This window comes from Tursiops truncatus, chromosome 3 (assembly GCF_011762595.2).
Source record: "Tursiops truncatus isolate mTurTru1 chromosome 3, mTurTru1.mat.Y, whole genome shotgun sequence".
NCBI classification, from domain to species: Eukaryota; Metazoa; Chordata; class Mammalia; order Artiodactyla; family Delphinidae; genus Tursiops; species Tursiops truncatus.
This window is the reverse complement of record NC_047036.1, coordinates 170,242,521-170,261,953: the sequence shown is the minus strand read 5'-3', so window position 1 is coordinate 170,261,953 and position 19,433 is coordinate 170,242,521. Positions and strand designations below refer to the sequence as shown.

General features: G+C 56.3%; 1 protein-coding gene across 1 annotated transcript in view; it reads left to right on the top strand.

Annotated features, from left to right (window-relative positions):
* GNG7 (G protein subunit gamma 7) overlaps positions 1-19,433 on the top strand; it is a 153,645-nt gene that overhangs the window by 47,628 nt on the left and 86,584 nt on the right. The gene's annotated exons all lie outside the window — the stretch shown is intronic.

The following is a 19,433-nucleotide window of genomic DNA, read 5'->3' as shown; positions in this document are numbered from 1 at the left end:
CAGGGAGACTGGCAGGGTGGTCCGGCAGGGTGGGTCCTAGCGCACCCAGGATGGGCGCAGAACGGCGCGGGCCTGTCAGTGCCACCTGCTTCCCAGCTCTTAGCTTCCTCCTCAAGAGGCTTAATTGGGGTCTACGGTGCTTCACTCCATTTCCCGTTGGCGTGGAGGGTGACCCTTCGATGGCCATCGGCCAGAGCAGAGCTAAGTCGTGGGCTGCGACAGATATCTGAACCCCGTCACCCACCGCAGTGGGACAGCAGGTCGGGAAATGTGGCGAAGGCCTCCGGAAGGTTAAGTCAGGAGCAAAATAAAGCTCAGTCCTGGTCCTTTAACTCTTGCTCGCTTGTTTGTTTCTGGTCTTATTCCCAAGAGGACTTTGAGTAGCTTTTGTGACATTTGAAGAGGAAATAGCATGAGAATGAATGAGGTTGCCCCATGGCCTGCCTGGTTCACTGACTGTAATTGTCAGGGACCACACTCCGTGCTCCTCTGATTCTGTCACAAAGGTCTTTGCTACTTCCGTGGAGTTTCCCCTTTCAGGCCGTCTTTGGAATAAACTTCCGGTTTCTAACAAAAATACAGATGGATCTTTGATTCAGGTTGTGTTCAATCTAGCAAGAAATTTGAGGGAGATCTGACATCTTTATAACGTATATTCTCATTCAGTGTGTGTGTGTGTGTTTGTATAAAAGAAAACATGTTAGACAAGAAGGCAGACACTAAATGATTCCATTCAGATGATATTTCCAGAAAAGGCAAGTCTGTAGGGACAGAAAGGTGACTCAGGGTTGCCAGGGGCTGGGGCGGGAATGGGGAAGAACTGTGCTTGGGCACCAGGCATCTTACAGGGCGAAGGGGAGGGTGCAGAACTGCGAGGGGTAGGGGTCGGGGTGGTCTCGTGACTTGGTGGACTGACTGCAGAATCTTTGAGTTGTGTCCTTCAAACTGGCCAATTTTATGCTGTGTAAAGTGAAGCTCAGTAACGTTAAAACGTATATATTTTAGCTCAGCTTGGGAGGGAGGCTGTGCCTGCAAAGACCAGAAGCTGAGATTGGAACCCTGGGGTCCGTCTGGCCTGGTTATGCTCCGCCAAGGCCCCAAACAGATTCACAGTGTTAACTCTGTTTCACAAAGTCGCCAAGTGGGAGGGAAGTTTGGAGAGCGGCCCGGAGCCAGGCGAGGTCGCGCAGGGGGTATGTGTCTGCGCAGCGTGCGGGACGAGCTAGCCCCGCTCAACCCTTCTGTGTAGTGTTAACATCTGACCAACTTCTTGTAAAAAGAAAGTGAATTTAGACAAGGACAAAGGAGAGGTAAGTCACCCCAAACCCCCCACCCATCGAGGACCACTGCTGACACCTCAGTGAGTGTCCTTCCGAATCTCTCTGTGAATTACTTCTCCCGCACGCACGGGGTTTTGGAGAAGTAGGATTTTCTGTTTGATGTACACATTCCCTTGATGGGCATCTTCCCTCATCCATAAAACCTAGATTTCCATCTTCTTTCCTGAAGCCGGATGTTACAGATGAATTATAATTTATTTCATTAAAAAAATTTATTTATTGAAGCGTAGTTGATTTACAGTGTTGTGTTAATTTCTGCTGTACAGCAAAGTGATTCAGTTATACGTATATATATATTCTCTTTTCATATTTTTTTCCATTCTGGTTTATCACAAGATATTCCCTGTGCTATACAGTAGGACATTGTCGTTTGAATTATAATTTATTTCTTTTAAAATAATTTTATAATTGATTTAACTGGTCTTATTAGTAGGCTTTTTTGAGGGTGTTCATTTTCTTTTTCTGTTTTTCTTTTTTTCTCTCTCTTTTTAAATTTTGCTACGTTCTGGGGTGAATGTCCTTGTGCAGACTTCCTACATCCTTGGTTGCCCTTTGGGGTAAATTCCTAGAAGTAGGTTTGCCTTGTCTGTGAATTTAAATCTGAGTGTTCTCATTTACATTTTTTTTTTTTTTTTGCGGTACGCGGGCCTCTCACTGTTGTGGCCTCTCCCATTGCGGAGCACAGGCTCCGGACGTGCAGGCCCAGCGGCCATGGCTCACGGGCCCTGCCGCTCCGCGGCATGTGGGATCTTCCCGGACCGGGGCACGAACCCGTGTCCCCTGCATCGGCAGGCAGACTCTCAACCACTGCGCCACCAGGGAAACCCCCTACATTTTTTTAAAATCATATTTTATACATTTCCTATGCAACTTGAAATTCACTCTCTTTTTTAAAAAAAATTATTTATTTATTTATTTTTGGCTGCATTGGGTCCTGGTTGCTGTGCACGGGCTTTCTTTAGTTGCTGTGAAAGGGGGCTACTCTTCATTGTGGTGCGCGGGCTTCTCATTGCGGTGGCTCCTCTTGTTGTGGAGCACAGGCTCTAGGCGCGCGGGCTTCAGTAGTTGTGGCTCACGGGCTCTAGAGCGCAGGCTCAGTAGTTGTGGCGCATGGGCCTAGCTGCTCTGCGGCATGTAGGATCTTCCTGGGCCAGGGCTTGAACCCGTGTCCCCTGCATTGGCAGGCGGATTCTTAACCACTCTGCCACCAGGGAAGCCCTCATTTACATTTTGACCTTCAGCCGCAAAGACCCCCAGAAACGCACCATTTCCCATCCCAGGGTGCGTCTCCCTATCCTCCCAAGTTTAGTTTTAGGTCCTGGCCAACCTGACAAGCCCAGGTGATTTCAGCTCTTGCGTCCGGGCGTCCTTTTCGTGAGCGCAGCCGTTTCTCTAAGGCGAATGGCCCAGCTGCGTCCTTTCTGTTGGGGTTTCTCTCCCAGCGATTTTTTTTTTTTTGGCCCCGCCACACGGCATGTGGGATCTCAGTTCCCTGACCAGGGACCAAACCCTTGCCCCCCTGCATTGGAAGTGCAGAGTCTTAACCACTGGACCACCAGGGAAGTCCCAGTGATGCGTTTAAATTCTATTTCTCTGTCTGTACGCCGTCCACTGCGAATTTTTTTCTGAGCGTGTCTTTGCACTTTGCTCATCGTGGGTTTTGTCATCGGGCATCTGAAACGTCTCTCGCACACCCACGTTCTCCTTTGTGTTTTGTGTGGCCTTCCTCCACATGTCAAGATTATAAAAAGACAATTCACCTGCGTTTTGTTCATCGTGTATTTTACCCTTAAATCCTTGCACCATTTGAAATTCAGCTGTGCTAGTGGGTCTCACGCAGGCATGATTCTGACCCCCTGCTCCCCACTCAGGGGACACTGGGCCATGTCAGGGGACATCTATGGTTGTCATGACTGGGGGGCTCCTGGCATTGAGGGGGTTGGGGGCAGGGATGCTGGTCCACACCTTGCAGTGCCCAGGACGCCCCCCACAGAGGAGGGCCAGCCTCCCTTTCAACAGTGCCCAGTGACCGCTGGGGGAGACAGAATTGTACCCTGAGCTGGTGCCCACCGCTGGCCTTGCAGGAGTTTTCTGTTCCAAGGAAGCCTACTGTCCTGTACGCGCTCCTGGAAGGGGGGAATCTGGGCTTTTCCTGATTGCTTTTTAGTCTCATAGTCACGATGAGCACATCCTGTTTGCCAGGCCTTGTGCTCAGCATCTGCAGGCGTCCTCACATCCAGTTCCCCACAGCACTGGGGGCGGGCAGGGGGAGTCTCCTGTTGCTGGGCCGCCGCCTTTCCAGGGAAGCCAGGGTGTCACCAAGCACCCCACCCATCCTGATGACAGCACGCTGATCCGCTGCACTCAACTTCTGCAGACACCAGGGCTGAAAGAGGAACCGGAGTTTGGGGTCCGGGGCTGGAGACATTCCCCAGAGTGCTGCAGTTCCCACTGGCGGCCACTAGGGGGCAGTGAAAGTCCACGGGGTCTCTGGCGGGGCCGACCTTGAGCCAGGCAGGGATGTTGATGGAGGGGGTGCAGGGGGTGCAAGGGGGCGCCCAGCTGTCTTCAGTCAACCCCTCGGCCCTCCTGGAGACCCGTGACCACCCGTCCACGTTCTCCGAGACATTCTGGTTCAGCCCCCAGGGTCCCATGGTCACCCTGTTCTGGGCACACACACCACACCCCCCTGCCCCTGCTTGCAGACCTCTGTGGGTCCATTGGGTGTAAGAGGGAGGCACAAAACACGGGCTCTGTCACCTTGGCGGGCTCACGGAACCTGCACCCCCGAACCCACCCTGGCCCCAGCACCCTCCAGTGGCCGGAGCAGAGCCTGGACCAGGGAACGAAGGCCAAAGGGTGCGGGTGGGCAACCCCGCCGTGACGACTGGGTCTTGCTTCTGTGACTCTCTCCCCTGGCGCCTGGAGCCGGGTCAGCGGCTCTGGCCCCTGGGGGACTTCCCCAGGCAGCCACCCTCAAAGCCTCCTTGTTTGGAATCTGCCCAGTGTCCCCTGAGGCACCCTCGGGCGTGTGTCACCTCCCAGTACAGTCACCTGGGCAGTGGCTGCCCAGCCTGGCCAGGCACGGGGTGACCCTCCCAAAGATTTCCTCCATCCCCTCAGCAAGGATTTCCCATTGTCTGCCCAGGCCAGGCTCTGGGGGACGCCAGTGAGCAGGGCGGGCAGAATCCCCAGCTCTCACAGGACTGATGTGTCAGTGAGAATCGTGGACCCGTTTGGGGTCTCTCCCTCTCAGGAGTGCTGACGTCAGGGCCTGGACGCTGTGGGGTGTGGAGCAGCCTCCCTGAGCCCCCGGTTGTGACAACCACAGATGTCCCCAGGCATCACCCAGTGTTCCATGGGGGCAGGGTCACCCGGGTGAGACCCCTGCCTCACTGATCCCTCTCTCACTCTGTCTTTGGATGTGTTTAGGGCCCCACTGGGTGGATTTTCCTGTTGGTTTGGAAGCTCTGAGTGGCCGCGACCACAGCCGGTTGGTTCCTGCCTCATGGAAGGGCTTAGCAAGTGTCCCTACGGCGTGGCAGCTGTGCCAGGGCTCTGGTGTGGGCCATCGTGGTGCTGGCTTTCCTTATGGAGGTGCCGTCGTTCTTTGAGTAAGAGCTGGGCTTTCCAATATGGCAGCCGTGAGCCCCAGGTGGCCACTGAGCGCCTGCCTGAAAGGGGGCCAAGGTGGAAATGAGAAGATTTTGCACGGACTGGGGTGATTCTTGGTTGAGAACGATTTCTCAGGCACTTCTCCAGCCCTCCCGCCCATGGTGAGAATGCAGAACTCCATGACCTCCCAACAGCGGGGTGTTTTTCTGATAGCCCCTGTTCTCCCGGGAGTTTGCGAACATTTCTGCTGAAAGCGCCTATTGGAGCCCTTTATCTTGAGAGAGTGGCCCTGGTATGGGGAGCAAACTCCAACCCAGCGCGCAAGCCAGAGCGTGTTTCTTTCTCCTGGTTGGTTACCCACTTCTGATCTGTCCCGGGTGTGTTGAAATGCACATTATTATCAGTTCTCTCCATGGACAAGCTGTTCTCCTGAAAGAACTGCCAAGATAGACAGTTAAAAACCTTAAAACGTTCTGCTCACGGAAGGTCACGGCTTCTGCTGTCCCTGCCTTCCTGACAGCATATATGATACCTATGTAATTATGGGGTCCCGCGCAGAAACCGGCCAAGGGGGCCCCCTCTGCAGCCCACAGGGCTCGGAACCCTCTCCCTGCAGGCTGCAGCTCTGATTCTGGAGAGCAGGCCACGTGGTGCTTCCCATGGCAGCGGGGGCAGTTCAGACATGAGTTTGACCCCCTACAGCAGGGTCTCACCCTGCTGATCCTGCCCCCAGGGGACACCTGGCCGTGTCTGGGGACGTCTGTGGTCGTCATGACTGGGGAGTTCCTGGCGTGAGTGGGTGGGGGCCAGGGAGGCTGTTCCACACCCCACAGTGTCCAGGATGGCCCCCCAGAGGATACCCCAGCCCCACGTCAGCAGCACCCGGTGAGTGGGAGGAGAGACCCCTTCTCCACAAGATTCTTGCTCCCAGGATCAATCGAGATCACTCTCCTTATGCTCTACTGTGAGTTATTACCGTGGTTCCCACCCAGGCCCCACTCTTCCGACCCTGCGGGCTAATCCCCTTATGGACTGGTTAGTGCTGCCACCTGATTCTACCAGTCTGAGCATCGAGGCCCAGAGAGGCTCATGTCTGATACAGCAGAGCCAGGCTTCCTCCCGTGGGGCAGCGAGAACTGGCTCAGCCCAGGCGGCAGCCAAGGCACAGAGACCCCTGTATCCCCAGTCACGGGCGCGTTGCTAGGCAACCACTTGAACAGTCAGCCTCCCTCAGGGCAGGGATGATACACACATGCGGTCGTAGGTAGAGTCACAGATTCAAGGCCTCGTTTGACTCCAAACACGCACAGGGTGACAGTCACATATGATATGTCACATATGAGGCCCAGCCTCATGGTCTCCTCTGTGGGCCCCCTCTTTCCTCAGTCTCTCACTGCAGGAAGGGCCCTGCCCTTGACACCCACGTGATTTGTCCTTTTGATCAACTCAAAGTCAACTGACTCGGGGCTTTAAGTACACCCTCCGAATCCCTTCTGTACGAAGTCTCCTAATATGGGAAATGGTATCACGTTCACAGTCCTGCCCACACTTGGGGGTTGGTACACAGGGGGCAGGGGTTTGGGGACTTAGAATCCTTATGGCCACAAAGGGGGAGAAGGGGGCATGGTCATTCCAGACCCAGCCATGCTGAGCCTCCGCCAGGGCCATGCAGGGGGTCTCTTTATCCTCGCCTTCCTTGCTGAGGCACCGCGGGTGGGTCAGGGTTGGGGTAGAAAGGCGGTGCTTGGAGAAAGCATGCTTTGTCCTCGCCACAGCTAAACAAACCCATAGCTTCACCTGGTTTTATTTATTTGTTTATTTATTTATTTATTTATTTTTGCCACGCTGTGGGGCATGTGGAATCTTAGTTCCCCCGACCAGGGATCAAACCCGTGCCCCCTGCAGTGGAAGCTCAGAGTCTTAACCGCTGGACCGCCAGGGAAGTCCCCTCACCTGGTTTTTAAAAAAAAAAAAAACCTTTAATTTGAAATAATTCCAGATTCATAGGAAGTTGCAAAAACCGTGCAGAGCGATCCCATGCACCCTTCCCCCAGCTCCCCTCAGTGGCGGCATCTCGTGTAACTATTGCACAAAAATAGGAAGTTGGCGCAGGGACTGCGTGTGTGCAGAGTTCTGGGCCCTCTGTCACGTGCACGGATTCGGCTCTGTTTAATTTGTGGGTGTGTAGGACCGTCACATGTCTGCAGAGTGGAGAGAGCTCTTCCTGCTGTGTTTGGGGGGGCTGGGAAAAACAGATACGAACATCTAACCTTGGGCGGCACAGTGCCCCACGCTCGTCGTGCAGGGCTGTGCCTCTCTTTTCCCACAATTCTGGGCATCTCGTCTGTCGCCTTATTAGGCAGCTAGCCCTTCCAGTGGGTTTATTCTCTTGGGGGGGGGGTGGTCTGCAATTCTGTGGAGGCTCCCAGCACCAGAAGGCTCAGGTTCAAATCCAGATGCACCCCTCACTCACACGGACACCCCAGGCGACTCACTTGCCCTTTCTGAGCATAGAGGGCGGGCCCGCTGTCACCACCGCGGTCCTGGCATTCACAGGAGGGCCGCCAGAGGGAGGAGTGACGGGGAGGGCCGGGAGTTATAGTGAGGTACCCCAGTTCTCTCAGGGGTGAGAACCGTCCCTCATCCTCCCCTGGCCCTTCTGCCCAGGCTCCGAGGACTGCTGAGACATCCCGTTGTTGGAATCAAGGCTTCCTCAACTTCCCCAGAGTTCTCTGCCGTCTTCTCTGCGCCCTGAATGGCAGGCGCTCCCCAGGCGGTGGGGGCTTGTTGTGTGCTTCCTCCTCACGGGAGCCCATACAGTGGCAGCACCCCATGTCACTGCACCTCCCGTGGGAGGGGGAATTCCAAGATGGCACCAAAGACCCCCGCCCCCCTGGTGTCCACGCACTGTCCTATCCCTGCTCCTCGGTGTGGGCAGAACCTGGAATGGATGGGATGCCACTCTGTGGTTAGGCTGATGTGATATGGCCCAAGGGACTTTATAACAAAGACCCCTGATCGGTGGACTTTTGAGTCCGTTCATCACAACGATTGTCTGGGTGGGCCTGACCTAATCAGATGAGCCCTTACAAGAGACCAGAAGCCTATCTAGACGGGTCACATCCACAGAGACAGGAAGTAGATGGTGGGGGCCAGGTGCTGGGGGAGGGGTGGGGAGTCAGTGTTTCATGGGGACAGAGCTTCAGTTTGGGAAGATGAGAAAGTTCTGGAGATGATGTTGGGGATGGTTGTCCAACAGTATGAGTGTGCTTAATGCCACTGAGCTGTGTGCTTAAAAATGGTTAGGATGGTTTATGCTTTTTACCACAAGAAAGAGAGAGAGCGAGAGAAACCAGAGCAACAGCAGACACTCTCCTACTGGCTTTGGAAAAAGCAAACAGCCACACGCTGCCCGTGGAGGAGGCCATGGGAGCTGAGAGCAGCCGCCTCCCAACAGCCAGCAGGAAAATGGGGCCTCAGTCCTACACCTGCAGGGAAGTAGACTCTGCCAACCAGTCAGATGAGCTTGGAAGGGGACTCTCAAGTTCCTAGATGAGAGCTCAGCCCGGCCAATCCCTTGATTTCAGCCTTTTGAGAACCCGAGTTGAGGGCCCAGTTAAGCCACAGCCCCGTTTCCTGACACAGAAGCCAGGAGATGACAAAGGTATTGTCTTAGACCCTAAGTTGGTGGTGATTTGCCATGCAGCAGTAGCTGATCGATACACCTACCCTGTTGACTTCCCACGCTCGCTCTGAAACTCACCTCAGCTCTGCCAATTAGAGGTAATCATCTCCACGTCACAGAAGAGAAACTAGGAGCAGAGAGAAGCTGAGTGTTAACACGATAACTGTTCTGTGACATTCAAATTAGCTGCATCTGTCACCCAGGCCGGATCGTAAGCTCCTTCGGGTCAGGGATCTCTCCCAACTGCGGGCCCGATGTTTAGCGAGTGAAAGAAAGAATGAGGCTCAGGGAGGAATCCTCACCTGACCTCCTGAGCAGAGAGGTGAGCCTGTGACCAGGACCGGTGGCATGGTGGGGCCCGCGGAGAATGTACTCATCGTGCACCGGAAGGAGTGATGACCGCACTCTGACTCCCTGGCTGAGTCAGCGGCCGGGGCCAAGGTCTGAGCTGGTGAGCCTCCTGGAATGGGACGCGCCGTCCCTGGGTCCCTGACTAACATCCCGGCCGATTCACAGCTCTGCGCGGATGAGAGGCGAGCTCGGAGCCAGGGCCCTCTGACTGCAGGACTCACAAAGCCAGGCAGCCCAGAGCCACAGAGAGCCAGGCTGCCAGCTGTGGGCGTCCTTGGCTCGAGCTGGGGCTGCGGAGTGAGGACAGGCATGCAGAGTAGGCGGGAGGAGAGGCAGCCGCACACGCACGTGCCCCCGGCAGACCAGCAACCAGGTCTCCCGCGTCCCAGGGCCGAGCAGCAGGGCCCGCTGGCCCCCTCGACACTGTGAACACTGAGGCCAGGTTGTTCTCTGTGCGGGGTCGTCCTGGGCTCTGTGGGGTGTGCTGGCCCCCACCCACTCGATACCAGGAGCCCCCTAGTCGTGACAATCACAGATGTCCCCAGACATTGCCCAACGTCCCCTGGGGGGTAGAATCACCCCAGTTGAAACCCTGGTTGAGTGAGTTGATGGTGACAGCACTGCTTGAGGTGCTGCCTCTGGGGCTTCAGGGAGGCCTTCTTGGAGGAAGTGACATCTTGAGTTGAGCATGCCAGTGCCCTGGAGCCGATTGGGGTGGGAGGGACCCTCCAGGTGGCGAGAGCAGTGTGTGCCTAGGAGTAGAGGCTGGTTCCAGGATGGCGGGCAGGGGTGCAAGGTGAGGCAGAGGGAGCGAGGGGGCCTCGGGCAGAGACCAGCTTATCCTCAGGGCAGTGAGGAGCCATAGAGGGTTCCAGCCCCACCCATGGCAACAACCAATTGACCTTGTTTTCCAGATTAGGAAACTGAGGCACAGAGAAGGTGAGGGTGCCCCAGTCGCCCCCAGCAGTGATGGGCAGAGGCCCAGGGGGTTGCAGGGCCGTTTCTACAATGCTTGGGGGTGGGGCTGGGCACTGGAGCCAGGCCCAAGAAGCAGCATCTGCCTCAGCACCTCCCAGCTCCGAGACCCCTGGTCAGGCGGGCATCTGCTCCCACCCTCGGTTTCCCTTTGGTAAAACTGGGGTGATAGCTGCCCTGGCCACCCTGGGCTGCTGCCTGAGGAGATGAGGTCATCAGCTCTGCAGTCCGTGTCCCTGGGCGGCACAGTGAGGGCTCTGGACGGATGGGAAGCGTGTCCTGTCACCCCACCGTCACTGGAGTTCTCTCACCCGAGCCCCACGCCCTTCCCCTTACTGGGCTCTACCTTCCTTCTTCCTGAAGGTTTCAGGGGTCTTCCAGCTTCTCTGGTATCCATGGAAACCTGGGCCTGAGTGAGGGACCCCCAGGCCCTTCAGCAGGTTGCTGGAGAGCCCTGGACCCCTGCTCTCCGTCCCAGGGCCCCTCCCCTTGACTGAGGGGGAGAAAGAAGTCGGGGAACCATGGGGACAGAACATGCCCCTGGCCCAGAGCCCACGCCCCTGGGAGGTGACCAGCAGGGGTCCACCCTCTGCGGGTCCCGGCCCCGCAGCCACCAGGAAGGACAACAGCCAGGGCAGTGCTTCCATGTCCTGAGCTGACCTTGTTTTCCTGATCTCGGGGCAGGAACAGTTTGGCCAGCAGAGTGGACACGTCTAAGCTCAGTAAACAGCCAGGGAGCCGGGGGTGGGAGCTGAGGTGCCGGGTCCCCATGCCTGTCCACCTGCCCTCCCCTCCGTCCTTGGGAATTATCAGGAAAGCTCAGTGGAGCAGGTCCCTGAAGCCTTCCCTTAGCACTCTAATGTGCTCAGCCACCTCCTGGAGGGTGGGGTGGGGTGGTGGATATGCCGCCTGGTGACGGTCACCTGTGTTGTGAGGCCACCACGGTTGCCCTGTTTACGCATGGGCTGCGTTGCTGCACACACGCACACCCAGGACAGAGCCAGGCTCTTGTGAACATGTGGAGCATCTTCGTGTGTGTGTGTGTGTGTGTTGAAATACAAATGGCAATTAAATTCACCATTTTTAAGTGCACAGTTAAGTGGCATCAAATACATTCACATTGTCGTGGAACCATCGCCACTATCCGTCTCTAGAACTTTCTCACCTTCCCAAATAGAAGCCGTCCCCAGGAAACACTGACTCCCCACCCCTCCCCCAGCCCCTGGCCCCCACCGTCTACTTCCTGTCTCTGTGGATGAGACTTCTCTAGGGACCTCCTGTGAGTGGAGTCAGACAGTACTTGTGCTTCTGTGTCTGGCTCTCTCACTGAGCATCCTGTCCTTGGGGTCCATCCACGCTGTAGCGAGCGTCAGAATCTCCTTCCTTTTCGAGGCCGAATCACTTTCCAGCGTGTGGATGGACCACGTTTGTTTATCCATCATCCGTCCATGGATACTTGGGTTCTTTCTACCTTTGAGTCCTGCTGCTGTGAACACAGGTGTACAGCTATCTGTTTGAGACCCCGCTTTCAATTCTTTGGAGTATGAGACATTTTTTGGTTCTGGTTTGACACCTTGGCCCCAGCGTGCGGGTCCCCTATCCGCTCCCCCAGGACAGGGGGAGCCCAGTCCGAGCTGCAGAATCAGGGAGCTGGGCCAATACCTGGCTTTTCCCTCACCTACCCTCACGCGGGCCCAGACACCCCTAGGAAGAAAAACTAAGTTTTTGCGTAAATAAATATGCCACGGTACAAGAATTCAAAAGGTGCAGATTGTGTCCTGTGAAAATGGTGTCTCCCCTCCCACCAGTGCTCCCAGCTCTCTGCCTCCCTTCCTGTAAACAAGTGACTTACTGGTTTCCGGGTCTTTCCCCAGACATGCTCTGCATCCCAGGCACCCTTTGTGGCCATTAACTTTTGCAGGGCAAAGCTGTGTGTTCCTCAAAAGCTTCCACTGACAGGAGTGGTTCAGAGGGAGGCCGGGGCTGGGGGCCAGAGGGAGCTGTTAGGTCGGCAGGCCTGTGGGGCGTGTCAGCTCTGGATGAGCTCCCCTGCCAGGCGCTATGGAGCCACGGGGGCCCCACCCATCCCTCGCCTGGCCCCCCGCCTGTACACAGTGGATTTTTTTTTTTGGCCATGCCGTACGGCATGTGGGATCTTAGTTCCCCAACCGGGGATCAAACCCGCACCCCCTGCAGTGGAAGCAGTTGTAACCACTGGACCGTCAGGGAAGTCCCACAGTGGATATTTAATAATCATAACCTACCCCCATGTTATGGACTGAATGTTTATGTCCCCCACATTCACATGCTGAAGCCCTAACCCTCAGTGGGATAGTGTTTGGAGGTGAGGCCCTTGGGAGTTGATTGGGGTCAGTGAGGTCATGGGGGTGGAGCCTCTAGGATGAGATTAGTGTCTTTATAAGGGGATGGAGAGAGCTCTGGTCTCTTATAAGGGGATGGAGAGAGCTCTGGCCACGTGAAGTCACAGCAGGAAGGCGGCTGTCTGCAGGCCAGGAAGTAGGCCCTCACCAGGAACCCGCCATGCCAGCAGCCTGATCATGGGCCTCCAGCCTCTGGGACAATAAGGAATCATGTCTGTGGTTTAAGCCCCCCAGTCTGCAGGGTTCTGTGATAACAGCCTGAATGGACTAGTATATCCAGTCAAAAATAAAATTTTAAGTAGAAGCAGTCCCCTCAAGGCACTGTGAACGCTTTTGAGGACAAGAGTGGGTGAAGGAGACCCTCTGCTAACCAGAGGGGTGTTTGGAGGACGGACTCTTCCACAGGCTGTCAGAATGTGGGGAAGGGAAACCGCAGAGGGGTGACAGCGTCCTGAGACCACCGTAGCAGATGACCCCAGACTGGGCAGCTTAGAACAACAGAGACTTATTCTCCCACAGTCCTGGAGGCCAGAAGTCCGAGGTCAAGATGTCACAGAGGCTCAGGGGAGGGTCCTTCCTGCCTCTTCCAGCCTCTGGGGCTCCAGGCAGTTCTGGGCTTATGGACACATCAGCCCAGTCTCTGCCCCCATTGTCATGTGACCTTCCCTCTATCTCTGTGTGTCTCTCCTCTTCTTATAAGGACACCAGCATTGGGTTAGGGCCCATCCTATTCCAGCATGACCTCATCTTACTTCAACTAATTACATCTGCGAAGACCCTATTTCCAAATAAGGTCATCAAACTAGTCCGCTCAAGCTGCCACAACCAAATACCACAGGCCGGGGCCTTAAACAACAGACACTTATTCTCTTGCAGTGCTGGAGGCTGGACGTCCCAGATCGCGGTGTCGGCAGGGCTGGTCCCCTCTGAGGCCTCTTTGCTTGGTGTGAGGACGGCCGCCTTCTCCCCATGTCCTCACATGGTCTCCCCTCTGGGCATGTCTGTGTTCTAATCTGTCTTCTTATAAGGACCCCAGTCCCATTGGCTCAGGGCCCACCGTCAGGGCCTTATTTTACCTTAATCTCCTCTTTAAAGACCCCATCTCCAAATACAGTCACAGTCTGAGGTCCTGGGGGTCAGGGCTTCCACACAGGAATTTGGGGGACCAGAATTCAGTTCATATCAGTCACCATCTGAGATTTTGGGTAGACATGAATTTTGGGGGCACACTGCTCAACCCACCGTGTGGGAGCTGGGTGGAACTCAGTAAGGGACTGTGGCGCGGGGGCGGGGAGGGAGGGTAGGAGGGCGGGTCACAGGGGGAGGGGAGCCTGCAGCAGATAAAAGCCCAGTGGACCGGGCTCACTCTTGGCCAGAGCAAGTCATTTAGCCAAAATGTAACCTCTACCCAGAGCGTGATGCCAGGAGGGGAGCCTTTGTGCCTTTGTAAACGAGAGTGGAAACCAGGGCTGGAGGAGGTCACCCAAGGTCACAGCACAGCCTTGACTGGACAGCATCTCCACCCCGCAAGTCCGTTCCGTGCACACTACCAGCTGTCCAGCTGGGGGTAATGATGCTGTGGAGACACCCAAGGGTCCCCCAGTGAGGCTGGCACCGTGACCCTAGAATCCCACCAATCGCTGGGACATTTCCTTGAAATCTCTTTTGCCTGTAATTGCTTAAACATGTTGAATTCTTGCCCGAGATCTTTCCCGTTTGCTTTGAGGGAAAACCACTTTGACTTTTTTCCTCTTTATAACATGCTGATCTTGCGGCACGAGCGCCCCCTGGGGGTGCCATGGGCCCTGCCCTGGGGTGCAGTCGGGGGACGGGGTGAGGGCTGTTACTATGTCTGAGGGGTGATTGCAAGGTGGGGCAGTGATTGGGACACCTCGCGTGTAGGACATGGAACAGGACAGTGTCCTGTAGCCAAAGCACAGGGCTGTGGGCTCTTTTTCTTTTATTGAGATATAGTTCACACAGCACACAGTTCATCCTTTAAAGTGTTCAATTCAGTGCATTGTAGTACCTAGTTGTGCAACAGCCACCACTAGCTAATTCTAGAACATTCCATCACCCCAAAAGACGCCCCGTCCCCACCAGCAGTCGCTCCCCCTATCCCCCTCCCCAGCCCCTGACAACCAGGAACCCACTCTCTGTGTCTGTGGATCTGCCTGTTCTGGACGTTTCCCATCAGTGGAATCACACCCTGTGTGTCCTTCTGTGTCTGGCCTCTCTCACTGAGCTTCGTGTTCTCAGGGTCCAGCCACGTGGTAGCGAGTGTCAGGGCTTCCCCCCCTCTTCATGGCTGTGTAATGGTCCACGGTGGTGTTTGCTTTTGAAAGATGTAATGCGATGGACATTTCAATGGTACTGGTATTCTGATGTCTGCTGGGATCCCACACCCTGTAGGTTTTGGCCTGATTTTATTTATTTATTTTATTTTTTATTAAAAAAATTTTTTTGGCTGCTCACGGCATACAGAATCTTAGTTCCCCGACCAGGGATCAAACCCTCGCTCCCTGCGGTGGAAGTGCAGAGTCTTAACTACTGGACCACCAAGAAAGTCCCTGGCCTGATTTTAAACAAGCACTTGCTACAAACTTGCTATAATGGAGATCAACAGTAGCAGACTTTTTGGTAAAGGACCAGACCTTAAATATTTTCATTTGCAGGTCAGGCTGTCTCTGCTGAAACACTCAACTCTTGTATCTTGAAAGCCACCAGAGACAATACCTGAGGGAAGGGGCGTGGCTATGTGCCGGTAAAACTTTACAAAAAATGTGCAGAGGGCCGGATGTGGCCCTCGGGCCAGAGCTCACCAACCACTCTTTAGGACAGAGGTTCTCCAGCGTTTTGGTCTTGAAGGCGCCAAAGAGCTTTTCTTTAATTCGGGTTATATTTATGAAAAGTCACTAGATTCAAAATTAAAACTGAGAAAAATCTTAAGTATTTATTAATTCATTTACAAATAACAAGAATAAACCCTAAATAGCATTTTTAAATGGAAAGTAACTTTTTTTTTTTCCAAAACAAACAAAGAATTAGTGAGAAGATGGCCAGGAAAAGCCAGAGGCTTTCACTGCCCAGAGGTGACTGAGGACACGTGAGTGGCGACAGAACAGAGTGTCAGCATCCTGGGGCAGGACATTGGGGGGAAAAGTAGGGAAATCTGAATAAAGTGTCCCCATGTCACTTTCCCAGCTGTGACAAACGCGCCCCGGGGAAGGGTGGTTGGGTGAGGGCAGACGGCACTCTCTCTACTGTCTTTGTAACTTTTCTGTAAACCCCAGATTATTTCAAAGTACACGTTTGTTGAAAAAAAACAGGACAGGAGAAAACAACTGTGTGGTCAAGTGAGCACTCCACCGCAGTCAGTGGAGGATGAGGATAGCGTCGGGGAAAGTGGCTGGAGAAGCCGGGGAGGGGGTGATGGTGGCTGGAGAGTGAGTGGCAGGTCAGACCGTCAGTCAGAATACCGACCCGGCGCCCAGCACAGGCCGAGGGTGGTCGTAGGTGCTGGCCATGGTGGTGAATGAAGCCCTGCCCTCCAAGGACAGCGCTGGCACAGACACCCAAGCAAACAAGAAGGACAAAACAGGACTTCCCTGGCGGTCCAGTCCAATGGTTAAGACTCCACACTTCCAGTGCAGGAGACGCGGGTTCGATCCCTGATCGGGGAGCTAAGATCCTGCATGCCGCGCGGTGCGGCCATAGAAAAAAAAAGGGCAAGAGGAAGAAATCAGGAAATGTGCCTGGGGGAGCCGAGCAGAGAGATGAGAGCCCCGGGGTCCAGGGAGGTCTCGGAGGAGGTCTCGTCTACGTCCACGCCGGCTAGGGGGCTAGGGAGGGCATCCGATGCAGAAGGCAGGCGCCGAGGGTGAGGGAGCTCCAAGGGCTCCCTGGAGGCGGGGGCTTGCAGGGTGGGAGGTGGGAGGTGGTGGGCAGGGCATGGACAGTCGTGAGGCGTGACGGCCAGGCGTCCTGGAGAATGGCCCTCTGTCCAGGCTGGTCTCGTGCTTTTGATCAAACCGATGGGGGCCCAAGGCTCGCAGCCCCCGAGGCAGGGTCAGAGCTGCAGTGGCAAGTCGGGCTCAGCCCCGACGTGGCTTAGCCCAGCCTCCCCAGAAGAGACCAGTCCCTCGTCTAGGCCAGTGGGTCTCAACCAGGGGCGATTCTGCCCCCAGGGACACTTCACCATGTCCGGGGGATCTGTGGTTGTCACGATGGGGGACGGGGTCTGGCATCAAGTGGGTGGGAGGCCAGGACGGCTGCCCCACAGAGGACAACCCCACCCTGATGTCAGCAGCACCGGGGGGGGGGGGGGGGGGGCGGGGACCCGGTGTTAACTATTTGGAAAAAGCATTGAGTTCGATCCCTGCTCACGCTGGGCACTTGGGTTTAGAGCCAGGCTTGCACGCAGGTGGACTCCAAATCACTCTCTGCTTGGAAACTCAAATGCCTGTGACCCTGGGCTTCCCTACCCTCCCGCACCCCCATCCTGAGCGTCCCCCCAGGCGCTGGTGGCCCACATGGCGCTCAGAGGGACGAGGCCCTCAGAAACTCCTTCGTCTTGCAGCTGTGGGATCAGCGAGAGGCTCTTCAGGGCCAGGTATGAGATGAAAACCTGAGCCCCTTGCTCAGAAGTTTCCAGGAGATTCCAGACGGTGAGAGCAGAGCATTAAAGCAAGGGTGGGCCCTGGGCCGGCACTGGCTCAGCTCTGAGGTCCAGGCCAGGAGAGGGGAGGCTCTGGGCCCCAGGTCCCTCCCCCTTCCCCTGCCTCATCCCCTGTGGGTGCCCCGCCTACTGGCGAGGCCGAGCGTCTGTCCTTGGCGCCGGGCTGTGTTTACTTCACCCGCCCCAGTGTGTTGGGCCGGGCTAACCAGGAAGGGGCTGGGAAAGACGGTCCTGCTCACGGGGCGGACTCTAGGGCCCTGGCTGCTGACCCCCCTCCGACCCCAGCCGCGGGGGCTGTGGCTTCTCTCCCCCCGCGTGTTGCTGACGTGCAGACGGGACACGCCACCTGAGTGGTGTGGGAAGGAGAGGAGGCTATTCAGAGACACTGGGCTCACCCGGGTTGTGCTGTCTGACTGTCAGCAGTTTATGCTGGTGTCCAGTGTGAGCAGGGAGCAGGCTCAGTTTTCTCCCAAGTAATTAACCCAGGGCCTCCCCCCTCGGCGCTGTGGGTGTGGGGCCGGGTCCTCCTCTGCGGGGGGCCGTCCCGGGCACCGCGGCATGTGGAGCATCCTCCCTGGTCCCCACGCACTGGATGCCAGGGGCACCCCCCGTCGTGACGACCACAGGTGTCCCCAGACTGTTCCCAGGGTGAGAGCCACCTCCAGTCCAGGCCCTCTGAGGGGCAGGCAGGGTGCAGAAGCCGAGGAGTCCCGCCCTCCCGGGGCAGCTGGGTCCCTTTCGCAGCACCTGCCGGGAACAAGCCTGGGGTCACGCAGAGCCGCCGCGGCCGCAATGCCAGGAACACAGCCCGGCCTCTGCTGGATTTCTTGGCTGTGATGCAGAAGGGCTGGGAACTGTGCTTTCCAGGGATTGGGCAACCAGAAATCTCAGCATCTGTGTTCTCTGTTTCAACACACAGCAGCCCAGCAACCAGCAGCTCCATAGGTTCCTCACTCTGCTCCTCAAATATGTCCGGTGTCCACACGGGGCCCTGGGCAGAGGGGCTGACCAGCTGCTTCCAAAGTCATTTCTATTATTGGACCCAGACGGTGGGGGGGGTCTCATTGGGGCTGATCCTGCCCCAGGGGACACTGGGCCATGTCTGGGGACGTCTGTGGTCATCTTGACTGGGGTGCTCCTGGCATCGAGGGGGTGGGGGCCAGGGGTGCTGCTGCACACCCTGCAGCGCCCGGGACGGCCCCCCAGAGGATGACCCGCCCAGTGTTGTCTCCAGACTCCTTCTAGTCCTGGGAGCTCGTGATTCTGGTCTTGGGTCCACGGGATGATCCCAGGACGCTGGTGCAGCCCCCTCTCTGTCATGGTTGGGGGTCATGGGTCTGCAGGAAACGCGCCCTGTCTGAAGCTCCTGCACCCCCCGCACGCACGGCGCGCTGTCCTCTGTGGGACGCGGGGATCGGGGAGGTGGGACGTCGTCCTGACACCCTGTCTCCGATTCCTCAAAGCCCTTTTAGAGCAGCCCAGGGTCTTGACGGCCGCAGCCTTGCACAGTGATGTCAGCAGACAGCTCCGTGGCCGCTGGCCTGCGGCTTCCAAGAAGCTCACACCCGCTCCTGGGAAGGAGCTGTGGGGACCCGCCTGTTTCCAGCAAACTCTGTGTTGGGGAGCCGAGGGAGGTGGACGGGGAGTCAGGGCCCAGCCCAGGCAGCTCCTGCAAACCCCCTCCCAACCCAGATGGAGCTGCCAGGCTACCGTCTCCAGGCTGAGTCAGGGCTGCGTCACGTGGAGGAAAGAAACACCAGCTCAGCAGCCGCAGAGGCAGCCTTAGAAGCTTTGTCAGGTCATGTGACCTCCCTGCTCAGAGTACCCCCTCCCCAGTCTCCCAAGGGCTACAGCTCACCTCTTAGTGGCCACAGGGCCTGTCAGCTTTTGACCTCACCGCCCGCTGCCCCAAAAGGCATCGTCTCGCCCCAGGACATTTGCACGAGCTGCACCCCCACTGCCACCACCTTTCCTCCAAATACCCACACGGCCGCCCCTCATCTCTTTAGGGTCTGTGCTCCAGTGTCCCCTTCCAGCGAGGGCTCTCCTCTCCAGCCCGTCCTTGAATCTCACCGACACCCACGGTCCTTCTGAACTGCCTCGCTTTTCTCCATGACGCCTCCAAGTAAAACTGTCTCTGTTTCATGTAGTTATTTGTATGCATGTTTCTCTCCCCCATCTAGAATGTTAGGTTCACCGGGCTTGCCCAGAGGCCAGCGGTCAGCACACTTTTTCCAGAAAGGGCCAGAGAGGGAATATTTTCGGCTTTGCAGGCTGACACTCTCCGTCAAGACGACTCAGTTCTGCTCTTGTATATTACCGGTTGTGCCCCGCGTGCCAATAAAACTTTGTTTAGGAGAATTTGTGTCAGATGATCACGGAACGGAACGTGTCTTGGGGAACGTCCC